We start from the raw sequence: 20,918 nt of genomic DNA on the forward strand, positions 1-20,918 counted from the left end.
CAATAAACTCATACACATAAAATAAAAATAATAAAATATTTTTTTTTTAAATTACCCACCTCATCAGAAAACTAAAAGAAAACTAAAGCTTATCTCTGTTGGCTCCAAAATAGCTTTATCTAACCAGATTCTAGTTTGTGCAGGAATTAAATTATTTTTTAATGCATGTGTGTATATACTGGAGATTGAACCTAGGGCATGTATTCTATGACTGAGCTCTAACTCCAGATTGCTTCATTTTCTTAACAGTGTATTGTACATACATTTTTTTTTTTCCTTAAGGACATCAGATTAACGTTAGAAAGAATATACTGTTCTCTTTTATGGTGATATTTTCAAGATACAAGAGATACTTGGGGCTACTTTATAGTAAATGTTCCTAAATTATTGTGCTATACCTATAATGTTGTACTGGTTGGAGTAACTAAATATAGTAGGAAAGTAATCTCTGGGGCTATTTTCCTTACTCCCATGATATCAAGTATTACATTTTGTCTTCTGGATATATTGGGTTGAACCAACTACAGATTGATTTTTTTTTTTTTTTTTTTTTTTTTTTTTTTTTTTTTTTGGTCTTTTTGAGACAGGGTCTCCCTATAGCCCCAGCTGGCCTGGAACTCACTGTGTAAACCAGGCTGGCCTTGAACTCACAGAGATCTGCCTGCCTCTGCCTCCAGAGTGCTGGGACTAAAGGCATGTGCCACCACACCCAGCCCAGATTAAAAATATTTTGAGGAGGGGAGTAAAACAGCAGTATAGCGATTGAAAAAAAAGAGTACAAATTTAAAAGCAATACAGCATAACACTATATTAGGTATTATAAGTAACCCAGAGGTGATTTAAAGTATGTGGGAAGGTGCAAACACTGGGTCATATTTTTAGAGTGGACTGGAGAATGTGTGGACTTTGGTATCTTTGGGGGTCCTGGACCAATCTCAGAAGGATACCAAGTGTATTTCTGCTGTCACTTTTTACTGCTGTTGCTGGGTCTGCCTGTAGCAGTCTAATCTTCAGTGAGCTAGAAAATGAAGTAAACAGGCCCATGAAAAAATATGTACTAGTCAGGCATTGTAGCACATGCCTGTAATTATAGCACTTGGGAGACTGAGGTTGGGAGATCATGAGTTCAAGCCCAGCTTAGGCTCCATAAGCAAGCCCCTTCCTCAAAAACAAAACATTAAATACAAACTTAAATATCAAAAAATGCTGGTAGTTCAAATTATTTCTGGAAAAGGTGTGTTAAAAATTGCCTCTCTTTAGAAAACATATTCTAAAATTTTAAAAAAATAAAAATTTGGGGGCTGGAGAGATGGCTCAGCAGTTAAGAGCACTGACTGCTCTTGCAGAGGAACTGGGTTCGATTCCCAACACCCACATGGCGGCTACAAACCGTCCTTAACTCCAGTTCCAGGGGAATCCAAAACCCTCTTCTGACCTCCGCGGCATTGCATGACACAGGTGCACTCACATACATGCAGGCAATACACTCATACACATAAAATAAAAATGATAAATTAAAAAAAATAAAAATAAAAAATAAAAAAATAAAAATTTTAGGTGCTGCCTGTAGGCAGGCATAAATAAATAGTGTTTGGATTTGATAAGTCCTTTTCCTTTGATTTATAAAGACATTCTGAATTTTGATGTAACTAGAAGACTTAAATACTGGGCATGACTACACTTTATGTCTAGCATGTTACTTCATAGTTCTTGGAGTTCAGTAGCTGCATAGCTGTTAGAGCCAACTAGTTTCATTGTTTAATAAGAATAAGCTTCCTACCACTGAGTACTACAGTTATAAAGGATGGACCCAGCAGAGTGTTTGTCTGTAAGGGGGTGTTGTTGAGAGAGCAAGCCTAGATGGATGGAGGAGGGTGCTGAAGTGCTCTGTAATGACCCATCCTTAAGTCAATAATAGATACTACTATAAAATGGTCAACAACAACACCTATACCCCAACCCCAAGGTGGTGGTGCAAATCAGAAACCCTGTTCCATTATCTTTCCTCATAGGGAAGTCAAAAGCTTAGCAAATTTTTGCCTCTTCCCAGCAAAAGACTTTGGTCAAAAGGGGAGGAGCACACTCTTGGCTCAGCTCATGGGAAGTGAAAACAATGAGAGAGGAAAAGTTTGTGTTAGTTGCCCAGCCCCCAAATGCTGCATAAAAGTCTTTTTGGACCCGTTTTGAGGACTGAGTCATTTTCATGCTGGAAGTGAGGGTTGAGTTCTTGGATTAATATATTGTAGTATAGCCCTTACCTAATCTTTATTTACACCAGCAGCAGACCAGATTCCTAAAGTATGATTTAGTTTTCAGATTAAGATTATTTTATATAAGAAAAAAACAACCAGATGTGGTGGCGCATGCCTGTAGTCCCAGCACTTGGGAGGCAGAAGCAGGTGGATCTCTGAGTTGAAGGCCAGCCTGGTCTACATAGTGAGTTCCAGGACAGCTGGAGCTTTAGGGCGACCCTGTTTCAGAAAGGCCAAAAAAAAAAAAATTAAAAAAAAAATAACCTAGAAGAAGCTGGGCATGGTCACACAAGTCTTTAATCCCAGAATTTGGGAGACCGAGGCAGGTGGATCTTTGTGAGATCAAGGCCACCTTGGTCTACATAGCAAGCTCCAGGCCAGCTGGGGTTACAGGGAGACCCTGTCTCAAAAACAAACACCACCTTCCCACCACACACACACCAGAAAAAGGAGAACAAATGAAAGTAAATATTAAAAGATATCATTAGCTTTAGTTTTCTCAGCACCTTTTTTTTTTTTTTTAAATAGGCTCACACCTTAACACAGAATCTGAAAGAAGACAGAAATCTGTGAGGCAGAAGCACATAGGCTCAACGTTTGACCTGGCTAACGCCAAAGGAAATAGTTGCAATAGACAGATTAGTCAGATCTGTGGAGAATCTCCAGGGTTACTTGGGACTATGCATAGGAGTGATAAATTCATTGGAGCTTCTGTTAGTTTATAGGGAAAATTATTTCCATAAACATGGAAAAACTAAAAGTCCTCAGCCTTGCTGCATTAGAGCATTTACTGGGGCCCCTTTCTGTCCCTTTCTGTTGGAAGTAGAACGGAAGAAGCCTTTCCAGAAATCATAATGACTGTTGAACATGTTTTCAGAAAACTGTAAGGAAAAGACTGTAGTTGGTATCTTCAGGAAAGCCCGCTTTCCTGAATAAGAGAGTCTGTGATTATTTAGGAAAAGGAATGTAACAGAAGATTAATAAAAAAGAAGGGACCTTTATATCATTCAAGCCAAAGAATTCCTCTAGTGTGACCTTCATGGGAAGGGTAGAAACTAGGAAACCCGTTAACTCTGATGGCAACAAGAGGCTTTCTACATTTTGAAATTGTCTGTAGATTTTGTCAGGAATTGAAATTATTCTGAGTCTTAGCTCTGTCTCTCCTTTGCATCCTTGCTCTCCCCCACATAACCATGTTGACCTCCAGCAAGAAAGGATGTAGTTGTTTGAACATGACAATGATGAGCAGTATCTAGAAACCTGCACGGCACTTTTGATTACTGTTCTAGTTTCTCCTTTGCTGTGACAAAATACTCTGACCAATACCAACTTGGGGAAGAAAGGGTTGATTTGGCTTACATCTCTTGGGTCCCAATTCATCAGGGAGCCCAAGGTAGGAACTCAGGGCACGAACCTGGAGGCAGGAGCTGAAGCACAGGCCATAGAGGAATGCTGCTTACTGGCTTGCTCCCCTGGCCCCGTGCTCAATCTGCTTTCTTATATAATACAGGACCACTTACCCAGGGGTGGCACCACCCACAGTGGGCTGGGCCTTCCCACATCACTCAACAATCAAGAAAATGCCCCACATACATGGTCACAGGCTAGTCCAATGGAGGCAGTTCCCCACTTGAGGCTCCCTCTACCCAGGTGTGTCAAGTTGACAACTAAAACTATCCAGCACAACTATTTAGGTTTCTTCTCTGGGATTCAGGCAAACTTTTTTTTCTGTCTTTTGAGAGAGGCTCTCCCTGTAGCCCCAGCTGTCCTGGAACTCACTATGTAGACCAGGCTGGCCTTGAACTCATGGAGATCCACCTGCCTCTGCCTCCCGAGTGCTGGGACTAAAGGCATGTGTCACCATGCCCGGCTTCAGGCAAACTTTTTTAAACTTAGGAACACTGATGAAAATAGAAACCTCTTGCCTGGTGTGGTAACGCACACCTTTAGTCCTAAGCACTGGGGAGGCCAGGCAGGCGGATCTCTAGTTCAGGGCCAGCCAGGTCTGTGAGTTCCAGGCCAGCTGGAGCTATAGGGAGACCGTCTCAAAATGACCAAAAAAAAAAAAAAAAAAAAAAAAAAAAAAACCTCCTGGTAGGTTTATTAAAATTGGTTCATGTCATTTAATGCTGCCTTTGATGCATCCATGCCAGCCAGTCTTTTTTTGTTTTTGTTTCTAAGACAAGCTAGTCTTGAACTTCTGATCCTCCTGCCTCTACTTCATGCACTGGGATTACAGGCTTCTGGACCAAGTTTTATGCTGTGCCAGGGATCAAACCAGTGTTTTGTGTATGTTTAGCAAGTACTCTACCAAATGAGCTGCATTCCTAGCCCTAAGACTTTTCCTTTCTTGTCTTTGAGACTGGCTGGTGGGATGTAGGTGCGGCAGCAAACTTTTAGCATTTCTCCTAATTCAAGTTGAGCTCAGATCAGTGACACTTGCAGCTTCTGTCTGACAGAGCCCTAGCCGTCTATGAAACCAGAATAAGAAAATTCTTTAGTCACAGGCACTTTTTTGTTTGTTTGTTTTGAACCTCATGTTAAACAAGTTTAAGTAGCCTCTTCTGAGCACATATGAAAACCTCTGAAGACAGTACATCGTGGTGCTGAAAGACTGCCAATTTGCACAGAGATACTTGCTCATTCCTTTCAAATTATTACAAAGGCATTATCATCCCATCTAAGGTTTTGCCAGTTAGTACACCTGCCTGAGAATGAGTTCCTAGAGGATAAAGCAAATGAGGTCAGCATTATCTGCCTGCCTTGGGAAAGAAGAGAAACTTAGGAAGACTTGTCTGTCACTGGAAGTTTAAGTTTAGACATCCCCAGCTTTTTTTTTCTGTAGCCCCAGTTGGCTGGGGACTCTCTATGTAGATCAGGCTGGCCTCAGCCCTACAGTGATACCCCAACTCTGCAGGGAAATATCCCCAACTTTAAAGCAGCCAAGATCAGTAGGCAGACTCTGTCCTCTTTGTCCCACCCTTGCCTAGTGCTGAACTTTGGCCTGTCTTGAGTTTTTTATTTCATTTGTTTTTCTTTCTTCTTTAAACACAGTTATTCCAATAGCAACTAGAGTTGGAGGAGGAAAATACCCTAAAATGGGACTTCGTACCTTCAGCTCTGTTAACGTTTTGTGCTGGGTTGTTTTTTTTTGTTGTTGTTGTTGTGAAGAGGCTCATTGGAGGATGTTTAGCAGCATCTCTTACCTAAATGCACTAGCAATAGTAACTTCCCAGTTGTGACAACCTAAAGTGTCTCCTGATGTTGCCAGATGCTCCCTAGAAGGCAGAAATACCCTCCTGAGAACTTCTGCCCTGAGAGAACATTGCCACAGGTGGAATGGGTACTAGTTGATTAAGTTAAATATTTGTATAGCAGGCAGCCTGCTTATAATCTGATTATGACTATGTATATTAGCAACAACTGCCTCTAAGTCACCCTTTGTTTAGGACAGCTCTGGATCTTTTGTTTTTGCTGGTGCTAATATGTCTGGTTTAAAATCTAGTCACTTTGCCTGGCACATGAAATTTGTGTTCAGTTGTTGATGCAGGTGTTTGGCTGATGATGCATTTCCAAAGAGAAAAAGAACTTCCTTTGTGGAAATATTTCAGGAAGCTTCCTTGTCTGTGCCTTTAAAGGGAGACTACAGTATGTCAGTTGTTCTGTGCAGCCAACCCAGAGTTTGGCTGCTGGTATTTATAACCCTTACATGACCATCCTCCCCCCACGCCCAAAGAATTCCAATGCTCTATAATAATCCTCTCCACCCCCATCACCAACTGGATGGGGAGAAGGCAAAGGAATCTCTGAAGCATTTTAAGTTTGCTTTCTGTTGAACTTTCTAGCTCTTTTAAAAGTATTGCCACTTAGTATTTGGAACATAAGCATCACTTACAGAATCTGAGGCCTGTGCCTCAGTAAATGTAAACTGGAATGTTGTCAGAAAGTGTTGATAGATTTCACTTTTTTTTTTTTTCCTTCGGTCTTTTTGAGACAGGGTCTTCCTGTAGCCCCAACTATCCTGGAACTCACTATGTAGACCAGGCTGGCCTTGTATGTGCCTATAGTCCTGGCTAGCTAAGGAAGCTGAGGTAGAAGGGTTCCTTGAGGCCAGGAGTTCAAGGCTAGCCTAAGCAACTTCGGAAGACCTAGTTACAAACATGTATCCTAACACTTTGAAGCTAGCTGACCAGTGCATGCACACTAAGCCATGACCCTTTGGATATGCAAGGAGTAGTTCTGAAGGTCCAATTGTTACAGTTTACTACTTTACCAGAAAAAAGTGAATCCCACAAAAGATCTAGTTGGGTCACTGCCCCAAGGCATCACAGCCCAAAAAGAATTCCTCCTGCCAAATGGGTACTTCCCAGCTCTTGGCTGTGCTAGCTGGAAAACCTAGCTATGGGGAGAATATACTTCCTCCCACCTTCCTTAAGGCTTTGACACAACCAAGTGCTTTTCAAATGAGTTTCTGGCATTCACTGTACGAGATTAATGGGACACATTCCCTAGGCTTTCACAAGCTATTTTCCTGCCACCAGTACTGCTATTTCAAAGGTGGATCTATTAGAGCTTCAGGCCACCCAAGGATAAGAATAAATCCTTCTTGAAGATTAGAGGAAGGGACTCCTTACTCTTTTTAGTCCATCTGAACTGAACCCTTGCACTGTGCCAGTACTTGGGTAGGTATTGGGGTCTTAGTCTCCAACAACAGGAAATAGGCACAAAGAATTGCAGTGGTAATAGTGTAGTGGTATCAGCACCAAGAGTCTAAATGATCTCTCATAACCCTTCTGTAAATCAATCAGACATTTAAAATCTCAGCTTGCTGATTTAAAAAATGGAGACTTTAGGCCGGGCGTGGTGGCAGACGCCTTTTAGTCCCAGCACTAGGGAGGTAGAGGCAGGCAGATCTCTGTGAGTTCCAGGCCGGCCTGATCTACATAGTGAGTTCCAGGACAGCTGGAGCTACAGGGAGACCCTTGAGCACATCACTACACACATACTCACAAACAAACACCAAGCACTCACAAACATCCACACAAACCAAAGGATATACTGATGTTTGGGCTGGGTGTGGTGGTGCATGCCTTTAATCTCAGCACTTGGAAGGCAGAGGCAGGCGGATCTTCTGTGAGTTCAAGGCCAGCCTGGTCTACATAGTGAGTTCCAAGCCAGCTCCACTACAGGGGGACCCTATTCCAAAAAAGACCCCCCTCCAAAAAAAAACGAGAGACTGTTAAAGCTATCTAGTGATTGCTGCTTAATATCCTAAAATACATAGGACAGTCCCTTACAACAACAAAAAAAATTGCTCAAGTCATTTCTAGAAAGGTAGAGGATTTGGTTTTTGTTTGTTTTGCCTTCCTTCAGATTCCATGCCATCTAAGAGTTAGTTGATGAAGTAGTTTGGAAACAAAGCCTAAAGAGGTTTCTGTGGCTTTCCTTATCTTTTTTCTTTTATCTTTTTTCTATGGTTAAGAAATAGGGTTGCTTCCAGGAGTGACTTCTACAGATTAGTTGAAGTAAGGATCTTTGTGAACTGACTTGACTCATTGGCTGAAGAATTTTCTCCATTGCTTGACCAGTCCCCACCCCACCCTGCCACAAGGTGCCACAGTTGTGGAAGTCAATCAGCTGTGCATCTCAAGCTACTTCCTGTAGGGTGTGTTGTGGAATGGCATCAGCTCCTGCACCAGCTGGAAGTACCGATCTGTGTGATTTTTATTGCTGTCTCTTTTGAGCCTTGCTATTTGGAACAAAGGATCCTCTGTTATGAAGACAGAGCTGGTGTGATTGGACAGCCATGGTACGCTCATAGTTCCTATGGAAAAAAAGACATAAATTATCATGTAATCTTCTAAGACTTGGGTTTCTGAGGTAGATATCCAAATCTGTCTGTCCTCACTCTTTCTGTAGTGCTTATCCTTCTGTCTAAATCAATGCAGAAGCCATGTGATCTGATTAAGTGCTGGCGTCCTTCAGAACTAATCAGCTTCTGTGCCAGTCTTTTTCTTCAGTCTTGGACGACATATTTGATCCCCATTGTCATTCCTATCTTGTTTCCTATATAGTCCTCCACTCTAGTCATTTCCCAAGTCATACCTGATAAACTTGAACCATTTCTATCCACAGTGGAAGGCATAGCTCAAGTCCCATTTTATTACAAAGATCTTCATCCTCCCCAGCTTGTTCCACCTGATCTTTTTTTAATATATATTTTATTTATTATTTTTATTTTATGTATATGAGTGTATTGCCTGCATGTAAGTAAGTGCACTCGTGTCGTGCAATGCCTGCACAGGACAGAAGAGGCTGTCGGATCCCGAATCCGAACTGGAGTTACGGACAGTTGTTAGTTGCCATGTGGGTGCTGGGATTCGAACCCGGGTTTTCTGCAAGAACAACCAGTGTCCTTAACTGCTGAGCTATCTCTCCAGCCCCTCCACCTGATCTCTTAAATCACAAATCACTTGATACATATAATTCATTTGGCCCTTATTGCTTAATTTAGGTGCTTCCTGATTATGTTTTTTCCATCCTTTTAGCCTATTTTTGTGTCCTGCAGAGTAGATAAATACTAACTTGCATACAGTTGAAGATAAGTGAATATTTGACTAATTAGATGAATGTTCTTTATTTCTCATAAGCCATGTGCGTGCTAAGATTCAAAATGGTAGCTGGGAGCTGGGCATGGTAGCACTTACCTATAATCCCAGTACTCAGGAAGCTGAGGCAAGAGAATTGTGAGCAGCCAGCTTGGCTACATAGTGAGATTCTCATCTATTCTGCAAGTCTTGAGTTTATATCCTTAGAGCCTTAGCCTGGTTTCCTTACTCTTCATCGTCTCTCTAGGCTCCCTTTTTTCTCTGCTGGCTAGCATGTGTTAAGAACACACAACTTCATTTCAGTATTAGCAGCAAAAAGAATAAAGAAATCGTTCATATACACTTCAAGAAAGCCAGATTTGACCAGGTATGACAGCACATACCTTTAACCCCAGCACTTGGGAGGCAGAGGGTCTCTGTGAGTCCACCGCCAGCTCCAGGCAGCCAGGAAACATCATGAGACTCCATCAAGGGGTTGGAGGTGGGGTCTGAAAGATTCTTGGGTAAGTTTATAGCTATTGTCATTCATACAATTGATTGTCCAATTAACAAGAGTCTTCATACTTCATTTATTCCGGTGTAGTGAAAAAACAACAAGAATCACTAAAGTATCCAAGTTTAAGTCAGAAATATGTGTGTATGTAAGTGGAGACTCCAAGTTCAAGGCAACTTTCAGCTTAGCTTTTGCCATTTACAAACTGAACAGCCTTCAAAGAAAATTACTTTGGAGATAAAATGTGAGCAACAAATCATAAGTTTAGAGTTTGGGGAGGTGGGCATGATAGTGCACGCCTTTAATCCCAGCACTTGGGAGGCAGATCTCTGAGTTCAAGGCCAGCCTCATAATAAGACCCTGTCTCAAGAAAAAAAAAAGTTTTGTTAAGAATTAAATGAAATTAGCTGGGCTTGGTGGCACATGCCTTTAATCCCAGCACTTGGAAGGCAGAAGCAGGTGGATCTCTGTAAGTTCAAGGCCAGCCTGGTCTACATAGTAAGTTCCAGGACAGCTGGGGCTACAGAGAGACCCTGTCTCAAAAAGACCAAAAAAAAAAAAAAAAGAATTAAATGAAATTAAGTGAAGTTTTGTATACAAAAAGCATTACGTTAAGATTAAAGGAAATATTCTGGGGCTGAAGAGATGACCCAGCAGTTAAGAGCACTGACTGTTCTTGCAGAGGACCTGGGTTTGATTCCCAGTGCTCACATGGTAGCTAACAACCACCCGTAACTCCAGTTCCAGGGTAATCCAAAGCCTTCTTTTGACCTCTGTGGGCGTTGCACGACACAGGTGCACTCACATACATGCGGGCAATACATTCATACACATAAAATAAAAATATTTTTTAAAAAAAGAAATAGTCTTTGTCTAATAAGTTTATCCAGAAATACAAACTTGACTGTTGTGAAAAATGTTTTTCTCTTTTATAAATAACATAGGTTTTATGTGTATGTATATCTGGGTGTACATGTGCCACAGTGTGTATGTGATGGTCAGAGGGCAACTTACAAAAGTCCTTTCTCTCTGGAAGATCAAACTCAGGTCATCAGACTTGGCAGCAAATGCCTTTACTGCTGAGTCATCTTGCCAGCCCTCCTCCCTCTTTTTTTGAGACAGGCTCTTGCTATGTAGCCCAGGTTGGCCCCCTACTCACTAAGTAGTGCAGGCTGGCCTTGAACTCACAGCAGTCTTCCTGCCTAAGTGCTAGAAGTACAGTCATGAGCCACCATGCAAAGGAGAATATTGTGAAGTCTTTTTAATAAGTTATTCTGAGACTAGGAATTTAGTGTAGTTAGTTGCCTAGTATGGATGAAAATTTCCAGTACTGCATAAATGGGGCATGATGACACACGCCTGTAATACCAACACTTGGGAGGTATAGGCAGGAGGATCAGGGCCATCATAGCTAGCTGGGTTCGAGGCTAGCCTGAGATACCTGCTGATTTAAAAAAAAAAAAAAAAAAGGTTGGGCGTGGTGGCGCACGCCTTTAATCCCAGCACTTGGGAGGCAGAGGCAGGTGGATCTCTGTGAGTTTGAGGCCAGCCTGGTCTACATAGTGAGTTCCAGGACAACTGGGGCTACAAGGAGACCCTGTCTCAAAAAGACAAAAAAAAGGAGCAGTCAGTATTCTTTGTGTCTATTTGTGTCTAGGAATGATCATTCTGTAGCTTTGATTTAAAGCCCAACACTAGATTATCTTTTTTTTTTTTTTAAGTAATGTGGGACAGAGTAGGAAAGGGGCTTTTTACTGGCACATTTTTGTTTTTATTTTTTTATGTATATGTGTGTATTGCCTGCATGTGTGTAAGTGTACCCATGTCCTACAATGGCCACGGAAGTCAGAAGAGGGCATTGGATCCCCTGGAACTGGCATTACAGACAGTTGTTACCTGCCATGTGGGTGCTGGAATTCGAACCCAGGTCTTCTGCAAGAACATTCAGTGTTCTTAACTGCTGAGCCATCTCTCCAGTCCTCCCCCCCTTTTTTTTTTCTTAAAAGAGTAGAAAGTGCTGTACACAGTGGGCATGTCTTTAATCCCAGCACTCAGGAGGCAGAGGCAGGCACATCTCTGAGCTCAAGGCCAGCCTGGTCTACATAGTGAATTCCAAGCTAGCCCCACTACAGGAGACCCTGTCTCAAAAAGACCAAAAAAAAAAAAGTATGAAAGTAAAGAAAAATTAGTTTATGGTACCAATGAAACTAGTTGATAAAATAGCCTTCCTGAGTAATTTTTGTGGGAATTAAATGTAGGGCTTGTTTCTGGCCATAGGGTAGCAATACATAAGCGGGTTTAGGTCATGATTCCTTAATACAACTTTTTTTAGAAAATATTTATTTGGCTGGGTGTGGTGGCGCACACCTTTAATCCCAGCCTTTGGGAGGCAGAGGCAGGCAGATCTTTGTGAGTTCGAGGCCATCCTGGTCTACATAGTGAGTTCCAGGACAGCAGGGGCTACAGGGAGACCCTGTCTCAAAAAGACCAAAAAAAAAATTTTTTTTAAATATTTATTTATTTATTCTATGTGTATGAGTTTATGCCTACATGTAGGTAGGTGCACCTGTGTCATACAGTGCCTGCAGCAGTCAGAAGAGGGTGTTGGATCCCCTAGAACTGGAGTTACAAACAGTTGTTAGCCCCCATGTGGGTGCTGGGAATCAAGCCTAGGTCCTCTATAAAAGCAGCCAGTGCTCGTAACTACAAAGCCATCTCTCCAGCCCTCTTAATACACATAACTACATATCCATGTTGTTTATTTATATTAATTTATTTATGCAGAAGCCCACAGCAACATTTTCTGATGCCATTTTGGACTTAGCTTTTATGCTCTATAAATCAATATTATTTTCAAATCATTAGCCGGAATACATTACCAGCTCGTGACTTCTCTAGCCATTCAGTTGCTCATCAGATCATTTTTAATAATCTCAGAGTCTTTGGCCTAATTAGCTTTAGCTTTGACTTATAGTGGCAACTACTAAGTCAGCATCTTTAAGAGAGACACTACTTAATATTAATCAGTCTTTAATTAAAACATCAAGGTATAAAGGGAAAAAACATCAGCTTTGTTTCAGAGGCAGGAAGATTAAAAACACAGATATAATTCATTTTTCTGTCACTCTCATCCCAGACCAAGATGCTTTATAGAAAGCCTTTAACTATATATGGTTTCAACAAATACGAGTTTTGTTTTGGTTTTTTTGTCTTTTTGAGACATTGTCTCCCTATAGCCCCAGCTGTCCTGGAACTCACTATGTAGACCAGGCTGGCCTTGAACTCACAGAGATCCACCTGCCTCTGCCTCTGAGTGCTGGGATTAAAGGTGTGAGCCACCATGCCATGTGGTCACTTGTGCGTATATGATCCAAAGGAAGAAGAAAATAATTAAAGGAAATCGAATGTAGGTTTCTCCCACTTGAATTCATGGTATCCATTCTAGTGAACTATTTAGATTTCTGTCATTTTATAGTGAATTCCCAAAAGATGAGCTATTTTTGGTCTGATTATTTTTTAACATTAGAGAGAGAGAGAGAGAGAGAAACTGTGTGCACACGCACATGATCACACATACTGTGATGCACATGTAGAGGTGAGAGAACAACCTGCAGAAGTTGATTCTGTCCACCATGTTAGTTCTTAGGATATCAGGCTTGGTGGCAAGTGCCTTTACCTACTGATCCATCTCACTGGCCCCTTGGTCTCAATTAATTTTTTTTAATTTATTTTTATTTATTTGTTTTTTTGTCTTTTTTGAGACAGGGTCTCCTTGTAGCCCCAGATGTCCTGGAACTCACTATGTAGACCAGGCTGGCCTTGAATTCACAGAGATCTGCCTGCCTCTGCCTCCCAAGTGCTGGGATTAAAGGCATGCGCCACCACACCCGGCTTATTTATTTTTATTTTATGTGTATGAGTGTATCGCCTGCATGTATGTGAGTGCACCCGTGATGTGCAGTGCCACAGAGGTCAGAGGAGGGCATTGGATTCCCCTGGAACTGGAGTTAAGGACGGTTCGTAGCCACCATGTGGGTGCTGGGAATCGAACCCAGGTCCTCTGAAAGAGCAATCAGTGCTCTCAACTGCTGAGCCATCTCTCCAGCCCCTAAATTATTTTTATGTGTCTGAGTGTTTTGCATGCGTGCATGTTTGTGCACCGTATGCGTGAAATACCTATGGAGGTCAGAAGAGGGTGGCAGATCCCCTAGAAACGTTTTAGATGGTTTTTAGCCACCATATGGGTACTGGGAACCAAACTCCAGGTCCTCTCTACAAGAGCAGCCAGTACTCTTAACTGCTGAGCCATCTTTCCTACCCTAACTTGGTCTAATTCTTTAACCTCAAACATTAAGTTGTTTGTGGTCAGTGATTATAATTACTTGATTAGGAACTAATGTACCTCAGTGGTAGCATTCTTGTCTAACATGCACAAGGCCCTCTGTTTAATCCATGCAGCACACGCACATGCGCACATACACACACACACACACACACACACACACACGAAAAATGATTTTTCAAAAATCTCTATTATTTATTCTTCCTTTTCTCATATTTGAGAGAGAGAGAGACCCCTACAATAAGACTCCTTAGTGACTCAAACCAGTGATCTCTTTAAAAAAAAAGAGCCAAGCAACTTGATTTTCAGGTCACCTTGAAACTAAAAGACCACTCTCCAGGCTGGAGAGATGGCTTAGCTGTCAAGAGCACTGGCTGCTCTTCCAGAGGTCCCAGGTTTGGTTCCACAAGATCCAATACCCTCTTCTGGCCTCTGTGGGCATGGTACACACATGGTTCACTTACATACAGGTAAAGCATTTTTTATGCACATAAATAGAAACAAATAAAAATTGAAAATATATTAAAAGGCTACTCAGTCCCAGGGGAAAGCTCACATAATCATGTTCTCAAGAATGCCTCTCCTGAACTTTCAGGCCAAGTCAGGCTCCCTTGACCCAATGCATAGCACTGTTTGCTTTGATTTTAGAAATTATTCAATTAGAGTGGAATTAAAGTGAATGTCTATCTCCACTACTATAATACAGACTCCTGATCATGTCTTACTCATCCCTCTCAGTTCCTAACATAGTTTGGTGCACATAATAGATCCTAATAATCGTTTGGTTGATTTGTTTGTTTGTTTTGATTTGGTTGCTTGTTGTTGTTTTTCTTTTTTTTTTTTTTTGAGACAGAGTCTCCCTGTTTCCCTAGCTGGAAGTAGGGACCTAGAACTCATTATGTAGATCAGTAGATCAGGCTGGCCTCAATCTCAGATTTGCCTGCTTCTGTCTCTGAGTGCTGAGATTAAAGGTATGCACTACCATGCCCAGCCCCAATAAATGTTTATTGAACAAATAAAAATAATTAAAAGTACAACTTTAGGGTAGGATTTTAGTGGAGTATATTTAATGTTCTTCTTCAATGCTCAGCAATACTTAAAACAATACAACCTCACTAGTACAGAAGAGAGAGCCCAAGAGACAAAGAAGGACTTCCTAGAAAAGTAGCACCTTAGTGACACTGAGCCCTGGGAGCCAAAGGAACAGAAGCTTGAGGAGGACCGCTGGTTCCTCACCATTGGTTACCCTTAACATTCTGTTGTCTGACCCTGCACCCAGCACTGCTAGAACTGTTTCTTTAGAATTATTTGCTGACTTCTACCTTGACAAATCTAATGACCTTGTCTAACTCATTGTCCTCTTTTGTAAAAACTTGGTTTTAGGGGATGGAGAGATGGCTTAGTCAGTGCCCACGAAAAAAAAGAAAGAGTGGCATGCACCTATAACTCCAGCCCTGGGGCCGGGGGAGGATACAGAGACAGGTGAATCCCTAGAGCTCATGAATTAGCCACACAGTCTAGCCTAATGAATGAGTTCCAGATTCAGTGAGAGACCCTGTCTCAAAACTAAGGCAGAGAGCAATAGAAGAAGACAACCAACATTGACTTCTGGTCTCCAGATACACATGTATATGCATGCCTACATGCACACACCCACACAAACTGTACATACCACTCACCAAATAAGAGAAACCTTGGTTTGAGGCTGCCTCAAATTCTTGATCCTGCAGCCTCACTCTCCTGAGTGCTGGGTTTATAGCACTCTTGTATGCTGCTCTGCATAGCACCTGCTTACTTTCTTAACATCCTCTCCCCATCTCATCACTGGATGGTCTTCTGCATTCCTTTTGGATTTGTCTTCTTACCCCATAAATGTGTGGCTCCTGAAGTACTGTCTGCTTCTCTCTACATCTAGCCAGCCTGAGATATTCAGATACTCCTTGGGGGAAAGTTTCCAAACCTATATCTCTATCCCATACTGGAATCTCTTAGATGAGGGCTCCTTCTAGACAGCCCCACACAAGTAGTCTTTGAATGCTCTCAATTGAATGAATTAAAATATTTTCTTTGGGAGGCAGAGGCAGGTGGATCTCTGTGAGTTCACGGCCAGCCTGGTCTACATAGTGAGTTCCAGGCCAGCCTGGGCTTCAGGGAGACCCTGTCTCAAAAAGAAAAAAAAATAGACCAAGAAATTTTTTTTCTTCTCTGCTGTTTCATAAGTTCTACTATGCCCTTAGTAAGCCAGAGTAATAGCATTATCTTTAGTTTTCCCTCTAACCTTTACTTTCTATCTAGTTATGAAGTCCAATCTGCTTTAGCTTTTTTTCACTCTCTTACCTCATTTTTACTAGTTTTGTTATTTTAGACAAGTATATTTACCACCTCGAAGTTCAAAAGTTAAAGATACTTAGGAAGCTCTCAATGACACATCACACACACATACACACAAGTTAACTTTTTTTAAGACAGGGTCTCACTCTGTAGCCCATCAGAGCTGCAAACTTTTTTAAATTTATGTGTATGAGTGTATTGCCTGCATGTTATATGAGTGCACCCGTGTTGTGCAATGCCACGGAGGTCAGAAGAGGGCTTCGGATTCCCCTGTAACTGGAGTTAAGGACGATTCATAGCTGCCATGTGGGTGCTGGGAATCGAACCCAGGTCCTCTGCAAGAGCAATCAGTGCTCTTAACTGCTGAGCCATCTCTCCAGCCCCCTGCAATTTCATCTCAATCCTGTCTCAGTTTCTTGAGAGTTGGGATTACATGAGACACCTCACCCAATTTACAAATTAATTAAATCTTCATGTAGTGGTACTTTTCTGAATAAAGTTTAAGTTCCTTGGCTTGGCATTCAGAGGCTTGATGTCCTGGCCTTGAGCTACTCACCACTCTGTCATTTTCCTTTCACACAGCCCCTGTTTAAGCCATGCTGAATTAGAATTTCTTTCTTTGGAAACTTTGTTTTCACTAGGCATGGTGGAACATACCTATGATCTCTGTACTTGAGAGGATGAGGCAAGATTGTCATGAGACAGAGGCTAGCCCAGGATTACATGGCAAAGCCCTGTCTCAAGAAGACAAAGAAAATATTTTTCTGCCTCTAGCTCTTTACTTAGAAATACTTGCCTTCAACATTTCTGTATATCTGAATCCCTGCGAGATAGGCTGAGAATGTAGCTCAGTTGGGAGAACACTTACCTAGCATTCATAAGGCCTTGGGTTCAATCCCAAGCAACACATAAACCAAGTGTGCTGATGTATATGTTTAAGCCCAGCACTCTGAGGAAGTGAAGGCAGGAGGATCAGCAGGTGAAAGTCATCCTTGGCTATGTAGCTAGCTAGGCAAGCCTGGGCGACATGAGACCCTATCTATAAATAAATAAAAAGCAGTTAATTAAATTTCCTAATGCTCCTTCTATGAAGCCTTCTCTGATTTCTCTTGCCTTCCTGTCCCCCCCCCCCCTGCTGTTAGGTGTTTTCTAACCTGCTAAACCTCTGTGCTTTTATCATTACTGTCATGGTAACCTTTAATCTAAAAGAGGAATTACTACATTGCCTTTTGAAATGTCTATAAACTGCAAAGGACTTACAAGGGTCATGGGAGTTCCTGCAAAGTGTGGAAAATTGTCTTGGGATTTCAAGAATACACAAGTTTAAATAGCTTCAAAGCCCTTAGTTTCCCATTTAAAACTAATTTTACACCATACTATGTTGGGCTTTGTGCCACTCTGAGTCATCTTTATTATAATAAGAGCACCAAACATGGTAGTTACTGATGCCCAACAGGTACAGACTTAATACTGTGGAGTTTCCGCTTGCCTCTAAATAATTCTTGTAAAATCTAGATACGCTAAGATGACAGGCATTTTGTGGATTTAAAATGAGCAAGATCCAACTGGTTTCCTGTGTCCTGTCCATTGTCAGAGTAGATAAAAAGGCATTTTACTGTCTGGAGAGAAGATGTGAGGGTCTCTAGGTTGTCCTAGTAGTTTGGCAGTTCATATCATAAGCAGACAAAGGCAACAACAAGCCAAGTCTAAAAGTTGGAAAGGGATTGGTGTTAGGGTGTGAGGGGACTCCACCCAGCTGCCTTTAATTAGGAAGACAGCAGGAAGGAACTGGAAGGGTCAAGATTGTTCTAGATTCACTGAGGAAAATCTGACACCAAATTCTGTTCATAGGAATTTCAAAATGAGTATTCTTTGAGCTCTGTAATCAACAACTAACTGGAAACTAATTTGAAATGTGGCTGGAACACATATATTTGTGGTTTCAGGGGTGGGAAAAGCATCTAAAGAGAGACTCTGGAGCCTGGAGCGCTCTGCTTCTGCCTTACCATGTTTACACAGGACATGTGAAATGCACAGAGTCTTCTTTCTGTTATAGCTATCAGGGCAACAAGAGGGTGAAAGCTGTATCAGGTATTTATTTCAGTCACTGAGATGGCTATTGGCAGAATTCCAAATACCAAAACTAAAGAGAAACTCAAGAATAGATACAAAATATGACAGAGGAAAGGGACCTTGTGCTTCTTCCCGACTTTGTAAACACACACTAATGTTTAAAAGGAGCAAAAGTACTTAGGCAGCATTCCTAAGGGTTAATGATGTTTTGTTGTTGTTGTTGTTGTTGTTTGTTTTTTGGGGTTGCTCTTGTTTTTGCTTTTGAGGGGTGGGGGGATTGGTTGACTAAATGTAATCTTTTCTATAGATTGTGTTTAAATTTTTTGGAAATTTTCTCTGTAGTATTTTCCTAACACTTTAATTGAAGAGAGTGTGACTAAAAGTGGTAATTTGAATCTGAACCTTAGTGGTTGGAATGCTTCATTTATTTATCTATGTGACTTGATGAGGAGTAGGATATGGTAGATAGGTATGGGGAGGGTTACTTAGGAAAGCTTGGCTTGATTGGCACCTTACTTGGTGAGGAGATGGCAAAGGAATTTCTGGCTGTGAAGGTTGTGAGTCCACATAAAGATTCTTTATAATAGAATAACCACCCACCCTTAAGTCCAGAGCTAGAATTCCTCAGATTCTTCCAACCAGAGGGGCCCTGGCATGCTAAATAGTCCGTTACAATATCTGAACACTTGGTGAATGTATTTGGCCAGGAGTACTTGCTAGTGAAATTGATCTTGTCCTCTCTTGAGTTTTTCCAGTTGTATGGAATGATGTAAAGAAAATTAAATTAAAAACTGGATTCTGGGTCAGGTGTGGTGGCAGAGGCAGAGGCAGGCAGATCTCTGTGAATTCAAGGCCAGCCTGGTCTACATAGTGAGTTCCAGGCCAGCTGGGGCTACAGGGAGACCCTGTCTCAAAAAGACCAAAAAGAAAAAAAACAAACCCTGGATTTCCCTGAACTGTAAATTATTGGGTCTGTAAACTGATCAGTCCTTACCCAGATCTCAATGTATCAGAGGTAGAAGGATTTTAAAACTCATTCTGAACAAAGTGCAAGATTTGTGAATATGTTTCCTCTGATCTTTGCCAAGTGATTGCTTGAATTTCTGCTCATATTCTTCCAAGGTCAGGAGGGACACCTCCTGTTTTGAGTAACTGTGAGAAAACTGATGGGTTGAAATCTGTCCTCTCTGTGCCAGCTTAAGGAAATTCAGAATATTTCCATCCTCCCACCTGCCAGTTCCTCAGACACTTCATGTTGATCATGTCTCTGGAATTTGCTCTAAGTATTCTTGATTCTCTACTATGTGTTCATAGGACAGGGTTTATAGTGTCTTGCAGTATTGGACCAGGAGGTAAAGAATCTAGGTAAAGAATATTACAACTAGAAAAAGCTATAGAAACACAATCTAGACTGTTCCCCACACTCCTTTCAGCTTACAGATGGTAATTCTTTTGTACTTGAGTAGAATTTAGAATTGATCAGCCTCTTTTGAAGTGAGAAATGGAATTATAAAACATTTTAGGCAAAGTTATCTTTTAGTTGCTTGATTCTGATCATAGACTTGCCAAAGATCTTCTGGTTCCCCAAGAAGGGTACCTAACGCTTAGCTCAAAGGTCTCATGCCAGATCTCTACACTGTAACTACTGTCTTCATTTATTATTTGTGTGAAGGGTTGAAATAACTTCCAGAAGTTTTGCCATCTGTATTGATCACATAGTTCAACAGGAATTCGGTCGTTTAAACAGACTTTTTTTTCCTTCATACTGTCAAAGGGACTATCACGAAGGGTGCAGAGTATTGCAGCATTCAGAGATGCAGGTGATGCAGCTGCCTGTGGCAGACTGTCTTCTGCGTTGCCCTTTGTACTTTTTGTTTGCGACAAGGTAACTAGATAGCTTCTCTGAAAGACAAAAGGCAATGTTGCAGGATTGTGGAATACATTAGTATTTTCTTTTTCGAGACTTGAAATACAGACCCATGCTTTTCATCTAGCTCCAAGGAGACTCAGGTTTCCTAGGATGTGAGCTGCAGTAAAGAAGTTCTAGTGTTGGGCATGGGGCGTTGCTGCTGAAGTCCCCACTGTCCCCACAGACACTCGCCACTAACACCAATGAAGCCTGTAGACAGAAAAGTCCAAGTGGCGTAATGGGGCTGAGGCTCAATACTTTGGAATCGGGAGAAGGTAAACTGTGACTGGAGTTTATCCAATAACTTGGTTTCTGAGCCTAACTGATTTCCTTGGGACTCCTGGAAAAGACTGGGTTTACCTCTGAAGTGTTCTTTGGTCGGCTAGGGGCGCGTTAAAGGTGACATTGGAGAGGGACAGCCTTTGGCCAGAGACCTGGAGCAAAGCAGGCGGCCCGCCCCAGCCGGTATGCCTCTGTCGACAGATGGGGTCCCGAGTGGCCCTCGCCAGAATCGGCTGGCTGCAGGGAGGCGGGGGCGCCCCTTCTGGGTTCGTTCGCCCTTGGGCTGGGCTCGGATCCCGGCGGTTGGGAACCGAGTGGGGGCGGGAGGGGGCCGCGCTGGCGCGAGGGGGCGGGCCCTTCCTTTGTCAGGGGATTTGCGCAGCGAGGCCGAGCCTAGCGCGGTGCGGCTCCTCTAGGCTCCGTCTTTGCGGGCGGGGCCTCCCCTCCAGCCCCTGGGCGCGGTGGGAGCAAGCGGGAGAGGCGAGCGGGTGGTGCCAGGAGCCCCGCGGAAGCCCCGCCCTCGGCGCCTGGGCCTCCAATCCTCGCCGCTGCCCCTCCCCTCCCGGCTGTGGTCCTGTCCGGCCCCGCCCCCGCCCTCCTCCCTGGCTGTCCGCGCCGCGCGCTCCCT

The 20,918-nt window shown here is 42.4% G+C and overlaps 1 protein-coding gene across 7 annotated transcripts in view; it reads left to right on the forward strand.

Annotated features, from left to right (window-relative positions):
• Positions 1 to 20,918, forward strand: part of Macf1 (microtubule actin crosslinking factor 1) — a 389,588-nt gene that overhangs the window by 293,522 nt on the left and 75,148 nt on the right. The gene's annotated exons all lie outside the window — the stretch shown is intronic.

This window comes from Nannospalax galili, unplaced genomic scaffold, assembly GCF_000622305.1.
Source record: "Nannospalax galili isolate Female #2095 unplaced genomic scaffold, S.galili_v1.0 scaffold944, whole genome shotgun sequence".
Lineage (NCBI taxonomy): Eukaryota > Metazoa > Chordata > Mammalia > Rodentia > Spalacidae > Nannospalax > Nannospalax galili.